Source organism: Podarcis pityusensis (assembly GCF_964106645.2).
Source record: "Podarcis pityusensis genome assembly, chromosome: 13".
Lineage (NCBI taxonomy): Eukaryota > Metazoa > Chordata > Lepidosauria > Squamata > Lacertidae > Podarcis > Podarcis pityusensis.
Window position 1 is genome coordinate 23,003,724 of NC_138038.1, and position 25,122 is coordinate 23,028,845.

Consider the following 25,122-nt stretch of genomic DNA (forward strand, 5'->3'; position numbering starts at 1 on the left):
TACCACTGTATGTAGGTAAGGGGTACTAAGTAAAAATTTCAACAGCCCAATGTGAACTTGAGTGCCCTTTACATCTCTGTGTTCTTCCAATTGAGTAGTAAAAGCAAAATACATTACACAATACACACAGAGAGATACACATTGTGTACCGCTGGGTGGAGGAGGCAAAGCTCAAACATGGTCAGTGAGTTAGGGGGTCCAGTTAACAATCTGGGGTCCTGGAGAGAAGTGGGATCAATGAAAAGGTAGTGAGCTTGGCCTGGGGGGTGGAGGAAGGGTCACAGAGGATTCAAACACAGTAACTCCTAGAAAAGGGATCCTGGTAGGGTACCTAATGAAGGCCAGCCAGCCACAAGGCTTGCAGAACCATGGACAGATCACTGGAAAGGAACAAGGAAGTCTTAACTCCAGCCTCTCTCTACACAGATTCTGAATACCTCACCCAGCTCCCAACCACTCTCTGCTCAGCATCTCCAAGTTGCGTTGGAAAAGGCACCTATATTATGTCAAACAGTGGAGGCTGATCCCTAGGGGGAAATAGGGCACTGCCAGCCCTCAGCCAAAAATCATCCTTCAACCACCTACCCTCTCACATACAGGCATCTCCCCACTTACACACCACACCGTGAAATAGTTAAATAAATCAATTTAAACTGCAAAAAGGGCAAGAATGGCCCCCAAAGAGCAGGAAAGCTGCAAAAATGGTGCAAAAAGAGCAGGAAGACAGCTAGCAACCCCATGAGTCTTTGCGTTGACCTTAGATACCTATGGAGAGTTGGCACTTGAGAAAGCACTTTGGGGTACCTGTCTGAAGCACAGCCAGGCACTTTGGGGTACTGGTCTACCCCCCCTTGTTGTTGTTTGTACAGTGTCCTCCAGTGATGAGGAAGATTGAGAATCACCATTGCTACCATTCATGCCAGTCTGGTAAGTGCTGCTGGGTTTTTTTAAGGGTTTTTCAAGGGCTGCCAGAGGTTTAAAGGGTGTTGGCTGAACAGCACTGCCAATCACAAAACATTACTAGAGAGAGCAGTTCCAAGAAGAAGAAGAAGAAGAAGAAGAAGAAGAAGAAGAAGAAGAAGAAGCTACTCTCACTTATAGATAGGAAAGGGTTAAGCAGGGTTAGAAGACTCCCCGCTTTTCCATTTATCCTTTTGTGCCCTTCAGTTCCCTGATCAGTAGCACTAGCCAATGAGAGGAGTCCCTCGGGGCCCATTAAGTAACTTTGTGCTGCGGTTCTGAAGAGCTGCCTACCAATCAGGTGCATTGTGCCTTCCATTTCAATCATCTTGACCTATCAGGTACATTTTCATTCTGTGGGGGTTGGGGTGGGGTGTTTCTTCTGGGTCTGCAGAAGTTTTTCCTCTCTCTTCCAATACTGAGACCAAGCAGTAGCCAGTAAGGCTTTCAGTAAATGGAGAAACTTCTCAGTAAATGGATTGTTGTTGTTGTTGTTGTTGTTGTTGTTCTGATATGAAGGCAGAAGGCAAGGAAATACTCTGAGTTAAGTCCCGATAGGGCACACTGTCCCAAAGGCAATGTTAAGAGAGCAATCAGACAGCCCAATGGACAAATACAGGTACAGGTCCAATTCAATGAGAAAGGTTCAAAGTCAAACCATAAGGCCAAGTTCCCACCTCAGAAGATGATCCAGGGCTGGAATCCTAAATTCAGATTAGAAATTGCAGTCCATTGGCGTTCCTGAAGCAGCCAAGCCGTGGTCCACCTACAGTGAAAGTTGATCAGAAACAGTGTGTCTCCCTTACTTCTCTTTTATTCTTCCCAGTATTATTGATGCACCTGAGCTTGTTCCAGCTGTGTAGCTGTGTCTCCTCTCCACTTAACAAAGCACGTGATCTTCACCAGCGCTTAATCAAGCTTGGTGGCCACAAACCTCCTACAGGATGAGTCCCAGGATCTTCACCTGAGCAACTAGTAAGCTGGGCTGTGGTCTCTTGCCTGCCTCAGGCTCTTCCCATTATTCCTGACGCCTCAGAGCCCATGCTGTTTGTGGAGACAGGGTCACCTCTGTTCTGGTGATGTGTCCGCCTTCCCAGGTTTCTGCGAACTGTCAGGTGCCCCTTCAACATCCACTGGTGTCCCTTGAGTACCTTCTAAATCCCCAACCTCCCGTTCTCCATCTTCAGCTTGTCCTGGTGTGTCCCAATCGTGGCTACACCCCTTGCCAGGATCCTCTTCCCCTTCCTTGGTGTCCTGCCAGTTCATGACAGTGTGTGAGGGGGGCGGGATATTCTAGACTCACTTCTCCTTTCACCATTAATTCTTGTTTATTCATGTTCAATGAATAAAGCTATCAATGGCTACTACCCCTGATGCTATGTTCTGCCTCCACCGCTGGTGGCAGTATACTTCTGAATACCAGTTGCTGGAAACCATAGATGGGGAGAGTGCTGTGACTCTGTCAGGTCCTGTCTGTATGCTTCCCATAGCCATCTGTTGGCTACAAGAGAATGCTTGTTTCAAGCCTAATTTCAGTGGGGTGGGACCCCGTGGGCACATGTGTGTCTGTGGGTGGCACAGTGGTACCTTCTAATCTAACTGCTGAACTACATTGACACTACAAGGCTTTCACTTTAAAAGCAGTGGGAAAGTTGGAGGTGGTACCTTTCCTCCAGGTTTCAAGGTTCTGGAAAACTTTTAATTGGTAGTTTTTTCTTTGGTTCCTTCACTAGCAAAATAATAGATGAACCGAGCGACCCTGTTGGGAAAGGTCAGTAGTAAAGCGAAATAATTATCATCTCTCTTCTTCAACAGGGATGTCTCCAAGGCCTTCTCAAATCAGGGATGTGCCTCCTACTTACCCAATTAGTCAGATTCTCAGTGGCCTCACAATCATTCCCTTGCCTCCACATAGGATGTTTCCTCACCTAAATTATTAGAACCGGTCGTGTACATCAGGCCTCGCAAAAATGACTCTGGTTTCTGGTTTCTTCTCACATACCAGAGGATGAACTTGGCACTTCTTGAAGAGGTTGTATAACCTTTTCAACCAAGGACAGAATGGGGAATAGGAGAGAAACCAGGGTTGTAGTGCCTTCATGCTGCTGTTAACTTGGGACGTCCAACACTACCAGACTTGACATGAATTTGCTACCATGTGCATCTCATGGAAAGGTGGACTCAGAGCACATATTGTCAAAACACCCTCCAAATCTTGGAGATGGCCTTGTTGTAATAATTATACCAACAAAAGAGGTGGCAAGCATTTCACCTGAAGCATTTAAACTGGCCCTGATGATAATCATTTTGAAACAATCCAACCATGACTGGGGAGGGATTGTCTCCTAGGGTTCATAGAATCAGAATACAAGGACTACTAAGAAGTCCTCCTTACATATTAAAAGATGTCATGATTTTCTGCACAGCTTCGCATCCCTAACTAATGTTACAATTCCCTAACAAATGATATGATACTCAATCAAATAAAATGACTCCCTAACTTCCCCACTCTCTCTTCAACTTGCTATCTAACACTCACTAACTCCCAGCCTTTTTGAGGATTTGGAAATGGGACTGATAATAAATTAACATCTTTCATGCAGCTGTACTTCAGGAGGCGTGGGCAGGAGCGAGCAATGGGCTTGTTCTTACATTTGGAACTGCGACTTTGGATACTGGACAGTGGAAACAGACCTTAGTGGGGATGCCTTTTTCTGAGATCTGTTCATAGGGTAGCATGCATTACATGCTGGTATGTGGGGCAGGGAGCGAGCAGCGACTCTGGGCGGCTTCCAACACTGCCCCAATATTTGCCAAACTTACAAGTCCGCTGTTTTCACAGCCCCCCCCCTAATTCTCGCCACCTCTTGCTCTCTCGCCTTACTCGCTCAAAGATCTGCTCTTACCAAAGTTCTCTGGTATGTCACACAGCAGGCAGGCATGTCACGATGGAGGGCGTCACCTTTACCTTGAGCAACCTTGGTCAACAAAGGGCAGTGTTCCTCTTAATAGTAGGTGGTTTTTATTGCTTTCAGTGTATTAAGCTAGCTTGTTTGTTTGTTTGTTTGTTTGTTTGTTTAACATCTAGACCATGGGTAGGCAAACTAAGGCCCGGGGGCTAGATCCGGCCCAATCGCCTTCTAAATCCAGCCTGCGGACAGTCTGGGAATCAGCATGTTTTTACATGAGTAGAATGTGTGCTTTTATTTAAAATGCATCTCTGGGTTATTAGTGGGGCATAGGAATTTGTTCATCCCCCCCCAAAAAAAAATATAGTCCAGCCCCCCACAAGGTCTGAGGGACAGGTCCCCTGCTGAAAAAGTCTGCTGACCCCTGATCTAGACCTCCCCTCATCCAATGGATTCCAGTGCAGTGTCTAATCGTAACAATGCAAGCAGGAAACTAGATGGGTTGATAGCTTGCGGCTGTATAAGGCCCTATTCAATGCTCTGAGGAGTAGAGATGCCTGGCATTATGGAGTTGGGCTGGGCTGGGGAGATTCATCACAGATGTGAAGGGAGAGAAATGCGCTCTGTTACTTTACAAAGCTGGTTCTTGCGTTGGTCAAACTTTAAGAATGACGTGTTTTTGAATTTTAAAACTTGCAAGCTTTTAAAGCTCCTGAATATATATTTCCTTCAAAATGTCTTGAGTTTCTATAAAGGGTGTTGCATCTGTGAGCACTGGAGCATATGCACAGCGAGCACAAAAAGACTTGTGTCACATCCACGGCATACATTTAAAGCATGTGTCTTCCCCCAAAGCATCCTGGGAACTGTAGTTTTACCCTCAGAGCTACAGTTGCAATGACCCTTAACAAAGTGAAGTTCCCAATATTATTAGGGGAAAGCCCTATGTTTTACATGTGCTTTAAATGTATGATGCAGATGCAACCTTACTATAGCTCTCCTGCATGCAAGTCTGTTGCCATTGGTTGCAGGCGCACCATGCATTTGAAGCACCTAACTTCCCCCCCAAAGAATCCTGGGTACTTTAGTTTGCTAAGCATGCTGGGAATTGTAGCTGTGAGGGGTAAACCATGATTCCCAGCATTCTTTGGTGGAGGGAGCGATGTTCTTTAAGTGTATAGTATGCGCACAGCCTTTATGTACAACTCTGAAGATGCTACTAAAAAGGAATGGACTAGGAGAAAGAATAGGTTTGACAGAAGCAGATGTGTTCATTAAATTCTGAATCTGAGTATGAATAAAGCAGGGAGATGGAGGTTGATCTTAGAGCAAAAGGGGCATGTAGATGGGGGTGGGGAGTGAACTTTCCCCATGCCTGCTGCTTGTTCCCTTGTATAACCTCCCACCCTGAAGTGCTTTTCTCCCAGCTGAGCCTGTGCCCTGTGTCAAAGCTTAGCTAAGGAAGAAACCACTTGAAGGAGAAGGTAAAAACTGTGTGCCTAAAAACGAAACATCTCTCGATTTCCTTGCTTTCCATGTGACCTGTGGCTGACCTGGGTTTAAATATAAAACTGTTAATGTTCAGCTTGGTCCTGAATCAGTGGAATGAATTGCTTTCATTCAGGCAAGCGCCAAACCCCCCCCCCACCATAGCGGTTTGCAGTAGCAAACAAGTGTGTGTGTGTGTGTGTGTGTGTGCGCACACACACACACACACACACACACACACCTCCAGCAAGACAAGGCATTGCTCTACTGGTGCTGTGTCAGCCCTTGGGGGACATGCTGCATTAAATATAAATTATGGCTGGTGCACTTTGGAGTGGGGGGGATGGGGACAAGGCTGTTATTTTATTTTGTATTATACAAAAAGACCATTAATGCTCCTTCTTTCTTTCTCTGCAGCGAGAGGAGAGAGGCTAGAGAGCAGCATTTCTTCAACCCCACGTGTGTCTGCTAGAAAAAGATCATGGCTGATTAACCAATCTAGCGGGTACCATCTGGGGCTACGGTTTTGCCGAGTGTCTCAATTCCTTCTGCCTGTGCTGCTGGGAGCGCTGTTGAATAATCAGCCAGCCACCTGCCCCTCTGTGGTTTTATTTCCTATAAATGCATATTTCATCTCTGCCACTGGCTTCATCAGTAAATAATAATAATAATAATAATAATAATAATAATAATAATACATTGTGAAGTTTGGGCTTTTGTTTTAGGAAGGCATTCATGTGCTTGGTTTCCCCCTTCTTTTTAAAACAAAAACTTTACTCTTTTACATTTGGGGGTATGTCTTATTTGGAATTTGGCAAGAATGTGTGTGCTTGTACATAAAGTTGATAACTGCCTATTCTTCAGGCAGAGGGCAGTGGCCGTCTCAGCTGGTAGACTTTACCAATTCAAAAACAGAAAATTGTCACAGGACTTTCCAAGTGCCACTACAAGGCTGTTTCTGATCCATCCGCTTTTCAACATTTTGATCTGTCTAAAGAAGCCAGGTGACACACGGAATGGCTATCTGTTGGGATGTCTCAACAAGTTAAACTGTTTTAATTGTAAGTTCATCTCCCTAACGAGCTCTAAAAGTGGGACTAGGCATTTCCAAGAGAAAATTGTCAACGCCCTCACCAAACTAACGAGAATTATTTGCAAAAGCCATGAAGGTTACACCCTCTCTTGGATATGTTTTGCTTTCACTTGGGACCTGATCACCATGCCAGAGGCAGGAATTCCCCTCTTCCAAATCAGATTTGCTAGGGACCCCGACAGCATGAATGTGTTTGCCTTCATATGTAGCTCTACTGGTCATTGACCGTAATAAAACGACTTGAGTAATATGTAGCTTGACTTACTTGCACGAGTCAACCAAAGCTGTTAATTCTGAATGCAAGTTCTGCAGCACATGTGATCTCTACCCACATGTGGATTGTATTGGTCAGCCAAGTTGGGTGTTGGTCAGGCTGGGGATAATGGGAGTTCTAGTCCAGAACATCTGGAGGGCACTAGGTTAGGGGAGGCTGGTCTGGTTGACAGAGGAATGGTCTCTTATTAGGACAATGTTCTTGCCTTTTGGACAGGGAGATGACTGAGATTCTATGTTCTTGTATCCCCAGCAATACAGAATCAGTGTTTCTGAAAAGGACGGGCAGGGGAGGCCTAGCTGTGTAATGATGATTGGTTGTTTCTGACTCAAACAACTGCTCTGAAAAAAAGACTTTGCGCTAAGTGCCTTATTGGCCATTTCATTTGGCAATGACCCTTGCACTCCTCAGAAGGTAGCTAAATAAGTAAATAAGCTTGAGGCCTAGCTCGGTCAATGTCTAGCTGCAGAATTTGCACCAGCATGTTCCTCTCTTGTGGACCACGCTGTCTGACATTGAGTCTCATACAAGAGCACCATGGTGTTCTTTCTTGTCCGACAACATCTACTTCAGTTTGAGGTCTGAGGAAGCCTCGCACCTTTGCTCTCCACCCCGCCCCCCGCCCCAAAAAATATTCTGCACAAATGTCAGAAATTTAAGCAGCATGTAGAGCAAGGGGACCTTTCAGGCCAAACACTGCAGGCAGCGATTTCATGTTGCCTGACTTAACTAGAAACGGTTCACACACTCAGCAGTGGGTCACTGAGTGATGACATTTCAAACGCCATATACATGCACGTGCGAATCAACTCCAAATCTCATGTGGAAAGAGGTCAAGTCATCTTTCTATTAATGAATCAGCCAGAGACAGCAGGGAGGTCCCTCTCTGAGAAGTGTTTATTCTCTCCCTCCGAAGGCAGAAAAGTATGGTCTCTAAAGGGACAGAGGCATGGGTTCATTACCAGGAACCAGGTCGCCTTGGGCATTGAAGAGCGGGCAAAGGCCCGCCCCATCTCTCCCAGCCTCGTGTTTTCAGTAAGGAAACAGGCGGAAAGGAAAGCCAAAGACCTAGCTGTCACTGTGTACACCACAATGCAGTCAAAGCACATGGCTTATTCTCCCCCTTTCCAAAAATCCCAGGAACTATAGTTTGCCCCTCACCAAGCTGAAATTCTCAGCACCTTTAACAAACCACAGTTCCCAGCACAGGTTAAAACTAAAACCATTATACAAATTTTTAGGACGTCAGTAAGTAAGTAAGGATGTCAGTAAGCAGCCATAAAGCATTAGAACAGAAAATAGAAAAAGATGAGGAAAAGATGAAAAATATTATAACCATTTAAAAATCATTTAACTGTAGCAATTAAAATTATTCCAGTTATTCCCCTTTTGATGGCCACAGGCTCCTCTTTCATATAGAGAGGGATGAGCTGCTGTGCAGGCTGGGATTGTTTAAGATCAAACGTTTTTTATTCCAGCTTAATCAATCTTAGATGAGCACCTCTACAAGGACTGTTTGCATTCCATTCATCTACCATCACACACACACATAGCTTCCACTTGCTGACACAGAATTCAGCCTTCTGAGAATTTCAACTTTTTTATTTAAAAAAAGGTGATTCTAGCCCTCATGACTGAAAAGTTACATAGGCAGTATGTGCTGAATTTTCAGAAGCCAGACAAAGCAGGACTTGAAATAAGCAGAGGGTGGGGCTTGAGTGCTCTGCATGGCTTTTATCCCACCCAACTCTATAGCTATCAGAATCAGGACAAAATGTGCAATTAGCATTTATGCAATTATTCTTATGCTTGTTCATTTTCCAAAGTTCCTACCTGTTTCAGATATTCAGGTAGGCTTTCTTAGCAGATCATGCGAGGAGTTCGATCAAGATGCCAAACTTTGTTGTTATTCCCATACAGTTAGAATTCTAACCTGTCTGACTACCTAGGAATATGAAAAAAAAGTGGGTAAGAATATCTCATCTCCAACATAAAATTATCAGCAGGTTTTTGTTCATCAATAGTTTTTTCTCCACAGGCACGTACCTCCACATATGGTGGGAATGCCCCAAAAACCAACTATTCTGAACAACAATCATACAAGAAATATGCAAAATAATTAAGTATTAGAAGACACCCCAGAACTGGCCCTGCTAAACACCTTCCAGGAGAATAATGCCCACTCACATCATAAAGAGCTCATAACCCACCTACTCTCAGCAGCCAGAAACATCATAGCCAGACACTGGAAAGACCTGTCAGGAGTAAGCATGGGCAAATGGTATCAAATAGTATGGAAAACAGCCTTATTAGAAAAACTAACCAACAAACTGAAACTGACACAGGGACAAAATGAAGAAGACGCCTTCACCCCGGTATGGCTCCCCTTTATTCACATACACAGCCCAACAAGACAACAACAAGAATCTGCCAACAGCATACGAATTGATACAGTATGGCTAACCTGATACAAAAACACCCACCCACCCCACTCACACATGAAAACAAAGTTCACCACAGCCAATCACAAACAAACAATCGCACCGTAGGCCAGGCTTCCTCAAACTCGGCCCTCCATGATCCCTAGCTCCCATGATCCCAACTCCCATGATCCCTAGCTAGCAGGACCAGTGGACAGGGATGATGGGAATTGTAGTCTCAAAACATCTGGAGGGCCGAGTTTGAGGAAGCCTGCCCTAGGCCAACCCCAACCTCTCTCACCACCAAAGGAAGACAAGCAAATAGTAAAGAGAACCTGCACAAGCGATGCCGACACAAAACCCCACACATAAAGTAAAAAAGAAACATTGCCACCCAACCCCAACCCCAACCCCAACCCCACTCACCATGGCCCCCTCCACCTCTTTCCCCCTTTTCATCCTAATGTAACACTAATGTCTCAACAAATGAAAGTGATCTGTAGATGATTGTAACTTGAAAAAAAGACATTGCACATACTTTTGTAAACCAAGAAATCTTTAACAAAAAATGCTTTAAAAATAGTTTTTCTCCAGTGCACAAATACTGACTTGTCTTTGTAATAAACTGCTGTTTCTTAGAAACAAATGAGATGATAGTAGGAGTGTTGAAAGATTTCAAATTTTGAGCAAAGGATAAGGAAAAAGTCAAACCTGAACATGGTGTATTCAGAACCACCTAGATTAGTACTTCAATCGCTCACTCAATTTCATTTTTTTTACACTTTCAGTCATATATTGCCGCTTAGTGGCCAGCATTGGTACTGCCAACTTGTCGTATGGACATTTTGAAAAGGGGAAATTACAAAGAAAACTAATTTAAATCATGGCTGTGAAAGGCCTGCAGATGTGTGTAGCTATTCCATTGGTGTTAGAGTGTGAAATTCTCCATCAGAACTGAGTAAATGTATCAGTATATAAACATCCTCCTTTGTGTGCAATGAAAAACCAGCTGGGTTTCTGTTCTGTCTGATGAAGTCTCCTGTGTCCACTGAAAGCTAGCTATGCTAATAGCAGAACTAGGATGGCTACTTAAGGCACTGTCAAAAAAAGAGTGGAGATTTGCAGAATATTTGCATATGCTAATTTATATGTCCATGTGCAAACACAGAAATGGATGATGTAATTTAAATATAAATACATCTTACCATAGTGGGGAAGACTGACTAGGTGAGCTGTGTTGTGCACTCAGTCTACTGTGTGGGGACCAACTTGCCAAAAAACCATAGAACTGTAGAGTTGGAAGGGATCGCAAGGGTCATCTAGTCCAACCCCCTGCAACTGGGGGGGGGGCGGCAATGTCTGTAAAACAAGACACAGCCACCATATCAACAGAAGTCAGTTCAAACAACAACAACAAAACATTTGTTTATGTTGCACAAGTGACAGTATACCCTTATTTGGACTTACTGGTGTTGAAAAGCTGCCAGCATAATTCTTCATCAAAAATGGGGGAAATTACTTTGCATTGTGAGGCTCGTGCTTATCACTCTGCCCATGAAATTAATTAAGACCAATGTATTAGATTCAGGTGATAGGTTAAAAGGACCCCTGGAAGGTTACGCCCAGTCAAAGGCGACTATGGGGTTGCGGCGCTCATCTTGCTATCAGGCCGAGGGAGCCAGCATTTGTCCGCAGACAGCTTTCCGGGTCATATGGCCAGCATGACTAAACTGCTTCTGGCACAACAGAACACCTTAATGGAAACCAGAGTGCACGGAAACGCTGTTTACCTTCCTGTCACAGTTGTACCAATTTATCTACTTGCACTGGCGTGCTTTCGAACTGCTAGGTTGGCAAGAGCTGGGACAGAGCAAAGGGAGCTCACCCCGTCACGGGGATTCGAACCGCTGACCTTCTAATCAGCAAGCCCAAGAGGCTCAGTGGTTTAGACCACAGCACCACCCACATCCCTTTTGCAGCCATAGTACCACATAAATAATCACAATATGGGCCAAGGCATTGCTTCTTTCCCCCAACATCTGGTATTCGGAGACATACTACATCTGATACTGGAGGCAATATATAAATACCCTGACTGGCAGCCATGGATGACTTTATCCTTTGTAAATTCATCTAATTCCCCCCCCCTTTTTTTTAAAGTCTTAAGTTGGTGACAAGCCCAAGAGGCTCAGTGGTTTAGACCACAGCACCGCCCACATCAGGTGATAGGACTCCCCTATCAGCTCTCCTATCCATGCTGGGGGAGCGATCCTCCCTGCGCCTACCCCACAGTATATCTGCCCCCACTAGATACCCATGCGGTAGCAAAATATTTAATTTGGGTATACATACAAACTGGCCTACACCCACAGGTAAGTGGTTAATGCCTGGACTTTATTAAGGATGTTGGTCGCACTGTTCAGGCCTATTGTCACAGTTAGAGTTTGGTGCAGGGTTGAGATGGGGGTGGTGCAGAGCCAAGTCCCAGAAAATTCCAGCTCTCCCCCCCCCCCCCCACTGCCCCAGCACCTGTCCTGCATCTGGCTGCTCTTAGTGGTACTTTGTCCCCCTTGGCCCTTGCTGATTCTTAGTGCGCGATAGTCCCTCAGTGCTCCTTGCTTCCGTCACTTCTGCTGCACCTTAAGCCAGCACAGGTTGTTCCATCCTCCTCTGCGCTTCGATGTCCTACGTCACCGCCTTGGTTTTCACAATACGCCTCCTCACGCCTCTCCTGGAGAGTTGTGCCAAAGCTTGGGGTTTGCCTCTCTTCTCCTTAAATAGGTCACTGCTATTATTAAGGCAGGTTCCAATCTGAGTCAGCTTCAGGTGCAGGGATCACATGCTCTGTGCTTCCAGCCCTATCTTAGCCTGACTGGGCACAGCTGTGTTTCCTCAGGCATTCCCCACCTGGGTTTAGCTGTCATTCTCTCCAGGGTTGCTGATGTCATGGGCTGGTTGGATGCAGAGGAATGGTGGGAGGAACCAGCTGGGGAACCACCAGGGGAAGAAGGTTCAGAGCCCCAAGGGTGATGGTGGGACAGTGATGAGTGGTCAAAGGGAGAAGACTGGGAGGAGGAGGTGCCAGAAGCTGGAGAGGTAACAGGACTCAGTGAGTGGGAGAGTCTGTGCAGAGAGAAGTCCAGAAATGGAGGCAGAAGCTGAAGCTGGTGAGTGGGAAGGGAGATGCCAAGAGGCAAAGATGGGTCAGGCTGGTGAAGAGTCACGTGCGTCTCCCCCTCCTGCCACAACAAGCTCCACTCCCCACTGGTCTCCCAGAATCAGAAGAGGGCTGAAGCGGGCAGAGGAGAGATTGGTGACATGCAGGTGCAGTCTCTGATTTGCTTTGAGAAAAACTCTGGAGAGCAGGGGACTTAAGACAGCTGTGGGGAGGTGAGGACTCAGGAACTGTTTCATAGAGGCAAGACCTACTGGAGATGAGTAGCTGTGCTCATTAGGCCTGACACTCCTGTGCAGATCGTGTTCTTGCTACTAAAGAGTTAACTCCAACTTGCACAGTGTGATTCACTGCTGGCTCGCTCCTGAATCCATTTTCATGTAGACCAGACGGGGTCTTGATTCCTAGGACTCAAACTCCCTCTGAACATATGCAAACTGCTTTCTACTCACCACTCTGGTAACAGCAAACACCTCAGTTCCCACCACCAACTCTGGGGGTCCTGAGGCCAAGCTTCAACATTAGAAAACATGGTTTCCAGTCAGTCTTAAACTATGGCATGACCTTTTTAAACAACAACAACAATGTACTGTGGTGGTTCAGCTATTTTGCTTGATATATGTCCCTCAAAAATCCCTGCTTGCAAAATTTGCCAGAAGAGATCAGTTGAGGCGGAGGGGAATCTTTCTCTGCATCCAAAACCATTTGAACCAGCAAAATCCTGCTAACGTTGAAGTGCAGTGCTTAATCTTACACCTTCCTTGGTCGTGAAATGCCCCAGACTAAATGAGTACATTAAGTTTCCATGTATAAAATCTTTATAAAGGCTTCAGTAAAGAGAGATGGGTGTTTTATCAGACAGTTAATCAATTGTTATAGGTCGTTGCAGAGTCCAATGGGTAAATTGGTTGTCTTAACTAATGTTTGTAAGCCTTTATCACGCTGGTGCAAGGAAAGAGAGGGAGAAAGAGAGATCAGGTGTGCAGCATTCTCAGGAAGTCTATAAAATCTTTTTCCTGCCAATGTACATTGTGTGGTTCATTTTGGGTCTAGAATAACAACATTTAAGTTAGCCCTTTAGGGTTCTCACACCTTATTTATCTCAGTTCATTCAGAAATTTTAAAATTTCATCTTACCTTTCCCCCCACCCCCCAAATAAATGTTGGTACCCAACTGCCAGACTGGGCTTGTTTGAGTTGGCCCCATACATCAACAGCACCCCCACTTTAAGTGCCAGAACTGCTGGCCTTATCTGGGTGAAGATAGGGGGCAGTAGCACCAAGGCTCCAAAGAACATGCAAACCAGGGGATGGCCCCTGGCTCATTAGCAAAATACATGCTTTGCATGTAGAATGTCCCAGGTTCATTCCTTGACCTCCCTAATTAAAAGTGGTAACAGGTGATGAGAAAAGCCACCAGCTGAGATCCTGGGAAGCTGTTGCCAGCATGTGTTACTCCAGAGGTAAAAGAAGGGTTTCGAGACTTGGCAGCAGGAACTGCATTGCAGGGGGTTGGACTAGATGACCCTTGAGGTTCCTACCAGCTCTGCAGTTCTACCGATTCTTTGATCCTGGGGTGTGAGGTTGAGCCTTGCCAAGCATCTCTCCCTTCTCATCACAGCCCACCAAGTGTTCTCTGCTCTAAAGGCAGCTTGCTCTCTGACCTATGGCCTGGCTTCCTCTCCTGTGGTGTAGTGGTATATGTTGGAAGTCTGGGAGTTCATCATGACAGCCCCCTGTCCCGCCCAAGGCACATCCCTAAAGAGTCCATAGCCAGACCCCAAAAGGAAAATCGAAACATAGATGAGTTGGCAGAGGGTAGTGTAGTGATATGGCATGTTAGACTTGGCTGGGGAAACATGAGTTCACATCCCTGATCAGACAGGAAGCTATCTGGGTGACCCTAGGCCATTCATTTTGTAAGCCCAGCCTACCTAGCAAAGGGAACATATGCAAGCTACCTGCCCTGCCCCTCAAGCTTACATCACCGGTAAAAAAAACACTCCAGTAAATTACATTGCTGCGAGCACAATTCAAAGTGTTGGTACTGACCTTTAAAGCCCTAAATGGCCTCGGTCCTGTATACTTGAAGGAGCGTCTCCACCCCCATCGTTCTGCCTGGACACTGAAATCCAGCACTGAGGGCCTTCTGGCAGTTCCCTCATTGTGAGAAGTGAGGTTACAAGGAACCAGGCAGAGGGCCTTCTCAGTAGTGGCGCCCGCCCTGCGGAACGCCCTCCCATCAGATCTCAAGGAAATAAGCAGCTATCCTATTTTTAAAAGACATCTGAAGACAGCCCTGTTTAGGGAATTTTTAAATATTTAATGCTATATTCTTTTTAACACTCAATTGGGAGCTGCCCAGAGTGGCTGGAGAAACTCAGCCAGATGGGCGGGGTATACATAATAAATTATTATTATTATTATTATTATTATTATTATTATTATTATTATTATTTTCTTGCTCCTGCTAGAGCTGTGCTCCCCCACACTGCTGCTTTATCCTGCTGTCCTCTAGAAAGTTGAACACATCAACCTTCTCATACTTTCCATGTCTGCACCAGCCACACTGGTCTTGTATATACCAAGTCAGGTGTGTGGCCAGACAGGGTCAATTCCAGATAGAAGTTCTCAGCATGTTGAAACTATGTGGCTGGAGGCATTTCTGGATTCACAAGTCACACAACCAGCCTACCCTGATGTGGATGCAACACTGTTTGTTTAGTTCTGGGGTCCCCAACAAAGCATTCATTGGCATCATGAAACCTCAGACACCTCCTGGCACACTCCAAGGCCCCTGCCCACCCCTATTTTTTATTTTATATGAGCTTTTTTAGGAGCATAAGGAGTTGCTTTATACTGTACTAAGTTAGCTTGTTGATCCCTCTAGCTTAGTATTAGTCCCAGTGTTTCCCAAACTTGGGTCTGCAGCTGTTTCTGGACTACAGTTCCCATCATCCCTGACCACTGGTCCTGCTAGCTAGGGATGATGGGTGTTGTAGTCCAAAAACAGCTGGCGACCCAAGTTTGGGGAACACAGATCTACACTGACCAGCAGCTGCTCCCCAGGGTTTCAGGAGGGGAGTCTTTCCCAGTCCTTCTGGAGATGCTAGGGATAGGACCTTCTGCATTCTAAGCCAATGCTGTACCACTGAGCTGCAGCCATTCTTGTTGCTTGTTTTTTCTTTGGTAGGGAGGGTGCCTGTTTTTTTAGAGGTGTTGTCTGCTGACTCCCTCTGTCCTTTATTTGCTTCAGGTCTTGGTGTGCTGACTGTTTCGGAGCATCGTCAGATTTTCTTCTGTGAAAATGGTATTTTGTGGTGCCTGTGACAGTTCTTTAGATTTCCAAGTGTGCTCCCAGGTACCAAACAGGTTGAAGACCCCTGATGTAGGTACTTAGTCTGATAGCCCACTCCATCTAAAAGCTCAGGTTGAGTTACCAGCGCATAACATCCCATACACACAGCAAAAATTTAAAATTTAAAATCCCATTGCATATGGCCTAAGTACCTCAATGCTTAGTCAGGTGGGGAATACATTTTGGTTTAAGAAGGTATTCCCTGAATTGTTAAGCAGCCAATTTATTGCCAATTTACTACTAATTGTACATTGTAGTAATCCTTTTAGGGTCTGTTAACTTTTGTAGTTTATCATATTTTACTTTACTGCACAACCCTTTCACAGATTCTGGCTTTGATGCACTTTATAAATCTGTAAAATAAACAAATAAATACTGAATTTTTAATACTCTTATGAGAGTTGTGCCATTTTGAAAGGCCTTTCCAATAAACAGTGTAATGCTATGACTACCTAATCAGAAGTAAATACTATTGAGCTCAGTGAGACTCTCAGACAAGTGTGGCTAGGAACGCAGCCATCATCTTATATAGAACATAATGTGCAATAAATGCAGACATATCAGTATAGCAGAACAGGTTGGTTTTATAGAGCACTTACACCTTTAAGTCCATAAGTGATTAAATTATAAAGAACATCTAATACCGCCAACTCTATAAAATTAGGATATAGACTTCTAATAAATAAAATATTTACAGACCCCCATGGTTTTCCATCCAACCCTCATAGTCTCTAAACCCAGAAAGAGGAGAAACTCAAAGGCTCTCTCCGCAAAAGCTCAGGATAAAATATTACCTTTCTTTTCCTAGTTGCAGTTGAGGCTGGTGATCACAAGATGGCACTAAACTGCCCAAATACAAAATTGGATTTTGTAGAGTTTTTTTGTCTCTTCTGAAATCTTAATTTGAACCAGAACTTACTAGGACTCAAGCTTTAAACCTGCCTTCATTGTCCCGGATTTTCTCTTAGATGCATGAGTTTTTCCTTGAATGTGAGTGTGTCTCTGAGCGCTGGCACAGTACCTTCAGAGATACTGCCATGCGTCTGAAATTAGGGCGCAAGATCAGACAGTATGGTTTCCAGGCAGGTTTGAGCCCCTCGTCTTTTTTAAAAATGTAAATGAATCCTCTGTCAGTTATATATATGAATTACTGCTGCCAAATAGGTAAAGAATAAATATTTTCTGGCAGAATCTCACTCAGGGGTTATCCACAAATTTTCCTCCACTCTTTCCAGGCACAGACACTCTTTAAAGCTTTGTGTCTCAATGCCCCCCCCCCTTTTAAATTATAAGCCCTTTTCTGGTGTAAGAGTCTGCTAGAGATGATTTTCCAACCTTAATGTTGTGGACATAGAGCAATGGATGGCTCTCTCTTCATGTCCTGCTAATGCACGTTCCAGGGGTATTGGGTTGGCCTGTGTCACAGATAACACAGGATTTGAACTTTGTGCCAATTTCTTTTTTCAAAAAACAAAACAAAGGAGGGGATGAAGGCCCCCTCTTGTAACATATCCATAGAGATAAATGAAATAATTCGTTTAACTTTGAAAACTTATTTCTAAGGTTGCAATCCTAACCCCATTTATGTGGAAGTAGGTGGCCCCAACTAATTCAACAGGACTTACTTCTGAGCAGTCGTGGTTGCATTTCTTTGTAAGCGTGAGTTTTTTTCTTGTTCCTTTTTCCTTTTCCTTGGGCCCAGGTCAAGTCACACAAAAATCTAACAATTAAAATAAATGTAAGGTAGAAATTAAAATAACAAAAAATTACAAGAAACAGCCAATACAGTACCAGAATAATAGTGCACAGGAAGATAACCCCGCGACCAAAGGCCTTCGTGAAGTATATTGAACAATTGAGCAAAAGCACAGTCAGTGAAGGTGCATGGAGGGTATCCCCTGTTGATTTTAACACCCAAAGCACGATCATTATGTGTGGAGGCCTTCCTTCAGATTCTGTGTTTGTAAAAGCCTGCAGGCTGGGCCTGTCTTAATTTCGATTTCATGTAAGCTACTCAGGACCCCTTTTCAGCTGGAAAAGTAGGATAAAAATCCTCAAAATAAGTAATTAGCATATACATCAAGAGGTGAAATGCTGGATGCAGGAATCCCTTTGCTGGGGCTCCACAAAGATCTCTTCAGAAAATGGGAGTTTCCTTTACTCTCAATAAAAGGCCCTTGGGTTGGGTACAGTCAGTAGGCCACAACCAGTTTGGCTTAAGAACTAGGACTGTCTGTATGGTACCTGGTGAAACAAAGGAGAACTTTGAATACTTTAAAACCCAAATTTTATCCTGGTTTCCTCTCCTGCTGTCAACTTACCCACAGAGGGAGCCGAGCTTCTCAGGAAATGGACAGGGGAGTCTCATCCTGAATTCAGTTGATAGCCTCTCGCTTAAGCTCATAAACTATGTGACTTGGGGAATTTGTCCCTCACTGAGGATCCCCTGATGGGTTTTGAGGTGAAAGGACCTTTTAATTATACTCTAATTTGTACTCTGTGGATGTTCAGAAGTTAACTTGAAACAGCTGCAGGCTGACTGCTGTGAAACCAATCAGCTACTAAGATCTACCTGTTGGTATGCAGATCCATCCTGCTTTCTGTTATTCATAAGAGGCTTTCTGGAAGATTGAGTGTGATTTAGGGAATGGGGGAGGCAGCATTTTCCACTGAAAAGGATTTGTAAGAAAAGAAGGAGGTGTTTGCATAAATTGTTAGGGAGATTTGGGAAGGTGGGGTCAGGGAGATGTAGGTTTGGAGGAAGATCTTAGCTCAGTGGCAGATCTTTGGGCATCTATCAGTAAGGCTAGGAAAGTGGCCTGTCTGAAGCCCAAGACAGTTGCTGCCAGTCAGTGTCATATACAGTGGTACCTCGGGTTAAGTACGTAATTCATTCTGGAGGTCCGTTCTTAACCTAAAACTGTTCTTAACCTGAAGCACCACTTTAGCTAATGGGGCCTCCTGCTGCCGCCGCGCCGCCAGAGCACAATTTCTGTTCTTATCCTGAAGCAAAGTTCTTAACCTGAAGCACTACTGGGTTAGCGGAGTCTGTAACCTGAAGCGTATGTAACCTGAGGTACCACTGTATAGAGAGAGGGACCAATTATCTGACTTGGTCTATGCAAAAGCCAGTGTCCCTAGGCCAATGGATAGCACTACCTGTGCTACCATGCTTGCTTATGAAGGGGAAACCAGAACATCTACACTTTTCTCCCAGCAGACTGCTTGCAACTTCAGGGGACAGTGGTCAAGGGAAGGGCTGAACAACCAGCCCCTCGATAGCTCTGCACCCCAGTTAAAAGTTTCCCCCAGTGAGAGCCAGCATGGCGTAGTGTTTGGGTTAGGACCTGGGTGACCAGAGTTCAAATCCCCTCTCAGCCAGAAAGCTCACTGGGTGATCTTGTGCCAGCCACTATCTCTCAGCCTAACCTACCTCACAGGGGTGCTGTGAGGGTAAAACGGAGAACCCTGTATGCTACCACGAGCTCCTTGGGGAAAATGGGAATAGAAATGTAATTGTGAAATATGATAAAATAAAGATATTGGGAGATCAGATCGCTGATCTCTCCTGTATCACATCTGTTGGTCAAGGATGGGGAACCTGTCACACTCTAGGTGACATTGGATCCAGTCGTCACCAGCTCCAGCTGGTATAGATTAATGGGAGCCACCAGTTCCACATCCCAGATTAATAGTCAGAACGAACTAGCGTGATCTGTATGTGCCATTGAACCAGGGACACTGCCAGCTTCAGGCTTCCTGAGGCAGCCACCAGAGCACAGCTCCCAGGAAGACCCCTCTGCTGATACTTGGCCTTAAAATAATAATAATAATAATAATAATAATAATAATAATAATAACAACAACAACAACAACAAAACCCTAAAACTAAAATAATTAAAAAAGAAAACCCACCTCAGCACTCCAAACAGTACTGGGTGGCTGTGTCTAACAAGCATAATTTCCCACAGTGCCCCAAGGTAGCCTCACTGCGGGGCATTGTGGGAAATCTAAATGATGGCTAGCTGCCAAACTGCCCATTACTGCTCAGAGCACTGCTGCCTGCCAGTGCTGCCAGAGGAGGGTGCCTTCTGCCCAACGCCCCTCAAACCCGGAGCCAACCCTGCACTGGACACTTAAACAGCACACAGAATATTGTGTGTAGCTGAACTGTGGGGGTGCTCCTTGGTACCCCCTGAAAGAGAAAGGTCTAATATAAGACATTTTAGTGGTGGTATCTGAATTAGCAGCAGCCGGCATATTTATGTACCTACTCATCCTTCCCTGGCGGAAAACCTACAAGTAAACAGGCATAAACTAGTCAGAGTTAATCACTTTTTTCTTTTTTTACCTTTCCTTTAATTTCAGAGGGAGAAATGTGAGCATGTGCTTGACTGAAACATAATTTTAGTTTATTCAGTGCACTTGTTTTATTTCTGGATTGTGGCCTACCATGATTCATGGATTATCAAGAGGCACTTCACCAGAGTTCCCTATGAAGAGGGGTTGTTTGTTAAACCACTCTTGAGAATTGTAGCTTTGCGAGGGAAATAGGGGTCCCCTAAGAACTCTGAAGGGACGCGGGTGGCGCTGTGGGTTAAACCACAGAGCCTAGGGCTTGCCAATCAGAAGGTCGGTGGTTTGAATCCCCACGACGGGGTGAGCTCCCATTGCTCGGTCCCTGCTCCTGTCAACCTAGCTGTTCGAAAGCACGTCGAAGTGCAAGTAGATAAATAGGTACCGCTCCAGCGGGAAGGTAAATGGCGTTTCCGTGCGCTGCTCTGGTTCAGTAGAAGCGGCTTAGTCATGCTGGCCACATGACCCAGAAGATGTACACCGGCTCCCTCGGCCAATAAAGCAAGATGAGCGCCACAACCCCAGAGTCAGTCACGACTGGACCTAATGGTCAGGGGTCCCTTTACCTTTAAGAACTCTTAGCATCCTTGACAAACTAGCACGTTTGCAAAGGAGGGTCTGGTATGATTTCAAATTGGGCTGGGGGGCCACATGTTATTGGTGTGCCCCAAATGTTGTTGGACTACAAGTCCCATTAGCCCCAGCCAGCAAGGGTTAATGGTCAGGAATGATGGGAATAGTAGTCCAACAACATCCCACAAGCCACCAGTTCCCTATCCCTCTATTCAGGCACTTCACTATTTCACTAGCTAGCGACAGAAGTCTTCATCTGACAAGAAAATACTATTTTTCTATTAGATGTGCAGCTGTCATTCACTGCAAGCACAAATGTACTGCACGTGAAGAAGTTGTGTTGCTTCCTCTCTTAGAGCTGTGAATTAACTATCATTTATTCACAAAGAGCTCTGTGTTACTTGGACACTTGCATGCACCCAGAGCAGGACAGAAACCATTATAGGTACCTGTGTGAACCATCTATCTAGCTAGACAAACTATCTATCTATGCAAAGTATCACTAGCTAGGGAAAACCACACTGCTTGGTAAATCAGCCCCTCCCATGCTTTCCAAAGAAAAACTACCACTCGGTGGAATCCGACTCTTTTATATGTTTCAATAATACAAATGAAATTTAAGACTCCTACAGGGCTGTAAAGCTGTAAAATATTTGCCTTTCAAAATCTCCCCAGCCTAATAAATGTCTCACGCTTGCTTTTCTTTTTATTCTGTTGCATTCATAGCTTCTTTAAAATATACTGTAGTCTCGCTGATGGGCCTGAGCCACAGAACCTGCTTTCTGTACCAGAGTCCATCCCTGAAACATTCCACGCAGGAAACAGGTAGTAGGGCATGTTGAATTTTTCAAATTTGCTAAAAAGTTATAATATGACTTGGGAATTAAAAAAATAATTTGGTTAATTAATACTGTATACTTTAGTTTTGCTCGGTAAGTAAAATGTGTGTAAAATTGCATAGAAATTGTTAAAAATGATTGCCAAGTATACTCTGGTTTCTCTTCAGATCATAAAAGGATTGCCAAGTACTATTCTTTATTCTTATTCTTATTATTTAGCATTACCTGGCATTTTCAGAAGGTAAAATTAAAATTATTTGGTTTTCTGAAAGCAGTTTTTGTGCTTCTTCATCAAACATATGCAAATCTAAATGTTGTCCAGTCACAAAATAATAACAGATTTGAATTCCTTGCAGCTCAAAAGTATATTTTTAAGACCCCTCATTGAAGAAATTTCCAAAGTTAAGTTTCACCTCCTAAAATAGCATGCCCTAGGAGTGCTTTCCTTTGCCTTTCAGGAGCTATGCTTCTCTCCCACACCTTTGGGAAGAGAGGAAAAGGCTTCCATGATAAGAAGGGCATCTTCCTGATCATGACTGAGCCCCAGTATCTCCTAACTTAAGAAATTAGCTGCTGTCTGTCCTTAAATAGGTATTTTAGGCTGTGAGTTAGCCTCATTCAAGGTGTTGCTAGGGGAGGCAGGAGAGCCTGAGCCCCAGGATCTCCTGCCCTTCCCCGCCTCTTTGATTAAACAGCCTAAAGTGTATCTCTATATAAAAATTAGCATGTGCACATTTTGTGCAATGTTGCAGCATAGGTTTGTGCCCCAAATCTTTCAAGTGTGGGAGATTTTGCAGTCAAACCTAACAATGCATGTCTGTACTAGTTAGGAAATGAAGGGGTTAAGGAGCACAGAGCTGTAAATTTTCTAGAGAAAATAAAGGGTTGCATGGGTTGCAAGTAGCCGTGCGGGCAGTGTGCGTATTCCAAATATTAATATTTCTGAGGCGAAGATTCAGTCTTCGTAGGGTGTTGCTAAGATGTGGGAAGCTTATTCAAATAAGGACCAGTTCTGCTTGGCGTGCCTGCATGCATCACTTCTCTGTGCAGAGAAAGGAGAAAATTCCCCAGCATTTAACACGCTGCAAGATACATGCAGATGACCTTGTGAAATTTGTGGGTATGGCTGAAGTCTAGGCTACCTTTTACAAGGATCTGCTCCAAAAGAACAGGAACTGGAAAATATGGTACTTTTTTTTATGGTTTGAAAACCTGAGTAGAAGTTATTACTTCAAATTTACCTAAATTACTGTGTTTGAATTCAGCTGGCTATAGAAAGTCCATACTGCTGTCTAAGCTGCAGGATATTAAAAAGATTTGGTGTGAAGGGGAATGGAGATCTGAGAGTAGGTGGTGCATATAGCAGGACTCCATACCCTCCAACATTTCTCCGATGAAAATAGGGACATCCTAAGGAAAAGCGGGACATTCCTGGATCAAATTAGAAACCAGGACAGCTTCTGTAAATCTGGAACTGTCCGTGAAAAATAGGGACATTTGGAGGGTTTGATTCCAATGTCATTCCTGGGCCTGATACCTGAGAACCTTCTATTTGGAGATGCTATCGCCCAAACCTAGGGCTTCCTGCATGACTGGCAGGAGCTTTGCCCCATACAGTGGTCTGAAGAGTACAGAAGAACCTAGCCTGACCACACAACCAGCTCTCTAGCCCACCATAGCGATTCCTTTTTCCACAGAAATTCACCCGTTGCCACATTTGCTATCATTTTAGGCTAGCCTTGTGTTTCAGCACTCACATGGTTGCCAGAGGCGAGCAGGAATTCCACGCAGACGAGTGAGAGGGCTCCTGGAGAAGAGATGGATCACGCAAACCTTTCTGTTTAGCAGCCCATTGGGTTTCTGTGCTAGCCATGAAGGAACAAAAACACCTTTCGTCACCTGCATGGAAATGCAGAGGGCTAGTGGAGGAGGAATGGAGTGGTCCATTTGATAGAAGACTTTAAAAAAATAAAAATAAAAACTAGTCTTCCAGGAGACTGAAAGTCTGCATTTCTATGGGGCTTCTCCTCTTCCGTGGTCAGCCAGAAAATGCAGGCAACTTTTGCAGGCAAGGGACTTCTGTAGGCCTATTAGACATCACACAAACATGACCCTGTCACTCTCTTCCAGGACTTTTAGCCTGTAGGTGTTGGTATTTTAAGTCTTCTGGTCACTCCCTGGCCCATTGTTTGTAGTCTTTTCCCTTCTTTAGGCTGCAGTCCTCTACCTGCGGTACTTCACTGGGAATAAGCCCCACTAAATTCAGGGGAATTTTGTTCCGAGTAAGCATGCCAAGGATTGCGGCTGTTTCATTCTTCTTTTGAGTAATGTGACTGTTCTAATTATTGCAAACAGCCCTGAGATCTCTGGATGAAGGACAGCATGATTATTATTATTATTATTATTTAAATTCAAAATAAAACTTACTTTTTAGAAAATTGCTTTTTTTACTCTCCCTACCCCCTCCTTTTTTTTTTTTAAGGGAACGGGAGTTCAAAATATGGGGGTCACTGGAAAATATGCACACTTAGAAAAGAAAGGAAAGGAAATCTGATAAAGGAGAAAAGGAGGGAAGTAGTGACCACATCAAATTAGATATTTCTGCTTCCTGAATCTTCTGCTTCTTGAGTATCCCTGATTAGAATCTAATATTTTAAACTGCCTCCTGTAATCTATGCAATGGCTCTGATTGTTTTCGCCATGTGTTCGTTCCTGTCTGGCCCCTAAACTGGTTCTTAACATCTGCTGCAGACCATTATCTGCACCTTCAGCGTGCTGCAATCCAGTACACCAGAGATAGCCAACGTGGTGCCCTCCACATGTTGGGCCACACGTTCAGTCATCTCTGGCATGTCCCCTTCCACACAACATTTTTCACCCTCCCACCAAGGACCATAGCCCTTGGGGGGGTGGGGGGAGGAAACCTTGCCCTGTTTTAGGCTGTGGATAGTACATTTGAAGCATGTCCCCAAAAAACCCTGGGAACTGTGGGTTGCCCTTCACAGAGCTACAATTCCAAGCACTCTTAACAAACTAATATTCCAAAGATTGGGGGGGGAGAGAGAGAGAGTTATTTGCTTTAAATGTATGGTGTGTACACAGTGTAGTTTTCGCCTTCCTTCAGGGCAAGATGATATTTGAGGTGATATTGTTGCCATATACCCCGAATTTCCAGACATGCATAGAATACTGCTGTCAGAAGTCATGTCCGGGCAAAAACCGGCAAAAAACCCCCAAAAAACCAGTGTTGTTTCAAAAGTGTTGTTTTGGACTATTTTACTTTTTAAAACCTTTTTAAAAATCTTTTTGTGTGTGTGAAAGAAAGCTCAACAACTTTGCGAAAATATGGCAACCCTAGGGAGAGGCCACCTAAGCTGGAATATTAGGAGCTGGAGAGCTTGTAGCTATCCCAGAGGTTCATCTTCTGTCTCAATATAGTTCCTGACTTGCAAAGAATGGTTGCCCACAGCATGGAATATTACAATAATGGACAAGCTTTTTGAAGAGGCTAAACTGCAAGCCAACACTTCTGTTTCTTGATATATAGATGTAGATATATAAATAACAATTGGCCCCTTCTTAGGAGGAAGGATGCCGTAGACCAGGGGTCAGAAACCTTTTTCAGCCATGGGCCGGTCCACCGTCCCTCAGACCATGTGGTGGGCCAGACTATATTT

General features: G+C 44.5%; 1 protein-coding gene and 1 long non-coding RNA gene across 4 annotated transcripts in view; one reads left to right on the top strand and one right to left on the bottom strand.

Annotated features, from left to right (window-relative positions):
- The window catches only part of SRCIN1 (SRC kinase signaling inhibitor 1), a 335,991-nt gene extending 317,305 nt beyond the window's left edge, over positions 1-18,686 (bottom strand). For 2 of the 3 annotated variants that reach the window (XM_080979261.1, XM_080979258.1), the window contains exons 1-3: positions 17,756-17,902; positions 17,303-17,397; positions 8,558-8,669 (exon numbers count right to left, since the gene is read on the bottom strand). The gene's annotated coding sequence lies outside the window, so the exon portion shown is untranslated. Of the gene's footprint in view, positions 1-8,557; positions 8,670-17,302; positions 17,398-17,755; positions 17,903-17,998 lie in introns of those variants that run through there. The other variant, XM_080979259.1, reaches the window with a different exon arrangement.
- LOC308462177 lies at positions 3,894-5,996 on the top strand. The gene is made up of 2 exons (XR_013979046.1): positions 3,894-3,971; positions 5,775-5,996. It is a non-coding gene; the product is annotated as an uncharacterized lncRNA (long non-coding RNA).
- Positions 18,687-25,122: the final 6,436 nt, after the last annotated feature.